Source organism: Acyrthosiphon pisum, chromosome X (genome assembly GCF_005508785.2).
Source record: "Acyrthosiphon pisum isolate AL4f chromosome X, pea_aphid_22Mar2018_4r6ur, whole genome shotgun sequence".
NCBI classification, from domain to species: Eukaryota; Metazoa; Arthropoda; class Insecta; order Hemiptera; family Aphididae; genus Acyrthosiphon; species Acyrthosiphon pisum.
The window spans coordinates 19,011,241-19,013,051 of record NC_042493.1 but is presented as its reverse complement, the minus strand read 5'-3'; positions in this window follow the sequence as shown (position 1 = coordinate 19,013,051).

Below are 1,811 nucleotides of genomic sequence, written 5' to 3'. Positions count from 1 at the left end.
TAAAGAAACAGAGGAAATCTGATGATGTATTACGGGCAAAGCCCCCCACAAAGTTTGCCATACAAATTTATTTTGATCCCCTCCCATGAAACATTCTCAATTACGCCACTTATAAAGACCATACTAAAACTAAATTCTGTGTTACCCAATACGTATTGTACAGTATACTATATAGTATACTGTTATCTAATGTGGACGTGTTTGGGTAATAATAAATTTACCACTAGAAAATCCAATATTTATCGTCATTTGTCGGCCATCGATAACGATGATGTCGATTGACGATCACCTATCGATGTATAATGTGTTATTTATAATCGACAGTAGGTATCTTTACAGACGTAAATTCTATGAATTGTAGAATATGCAACATTTATGCAACTATCAATAAATATGCAATAAATATGCATTCAAATATGCAAAAAAAAAAATTGAACCATAGAGTCTACACATTACGAAACGTCGACATTTATAATCAAAATTATTCTAGGTGAATTGTAGAGGAACATGCATTTGCATATAAATCCGGGTCCTCATTATACATATGTATATCATTATGTGCCTAATAATATTAATAATTCATAGAATATTATATAGAATGTAAATTTTTATTAGGTATCTACACATTTTTTTTTATTGATATTTAAGCCCGGCTACTATTTTTTTACTTAGCTTCGCATAATTACTGCTATATAGATAATACTGCAAAAATATAATGTTTATTATAGTTGCCAGTCCTACCTATCGGATATCGTGGCAATTGAACCACGTAATAGTTATACATACTGAAATTATTGAGGTAGGTACCTACTATTTTATCAATAGGTACAGAAAACTACAATAGATCCGGACAAAACAAAGTTATTTATTCGAATTAACGTGGATTACTAAAAGTTAATTTTTTACATAACTGTTATGTTAATTTTCTAGTTAATTCTGTAATAAACTAATAATTAATAACTATTATTTATTAATTTATACTGTTAGGTACACTTGCATATTTTGTGATTTCGTATTAAGTACTTACACATTTTGAAAATTGAAATTCGTATTAGCTTAGGTAGATAGTTAGGTAACTAAATAATCAATAAGTGGTACCTAGGTATATTAATAGATTATATAAAATCAATGCCTAAATATTTAGATCACACACAAAATGGGTACTGTTAAAGTGCTTGCTAATCAGCATTAATATAGTTATAATTCATAATTACTAAAATCAATTGTTTTATTACGAAGCGATTAATGAATGCTTCAGTTCGTGTCTTCCTGTATTGCGCCACTATAATAGGTAGTACAATATAGTACTTAACAAGGTACCTACTATATAGTATATTACTATTATTAATATTTCATAGTATATAATATATATATATATATATATATATAGGTATATACTAGGTACCTAAACAACTTATCTGACCTAACCTAACGAAAGTACGAAACAAATAATTATAATATACTACCATTTTTATAAGTTATTATTTTTCTTTATTTTATTAAACCTACTACCTACATACCTAGTCTATAATTTAGTAGGTATATATTATAGGTATATTATTATTTATTACTTGTTTATTATACGATTTAATACACATATGGCATATCTATTATTATTTATTACAGTATATATTATATATTTATATTCAGATGCTGTGCCAGTGTCGGATCCAGGGCTTAATTTTGGGAGGGGCATGGAGGGGGGCAAAAGTACAAAAAGTTGCAAAATTGGCTACAAAATTTACTAAACACAGTGTAAAACAAAGGAAAACTACGGTGATGGGGGGTTTGGATATCCCTGCCCTGCTAGC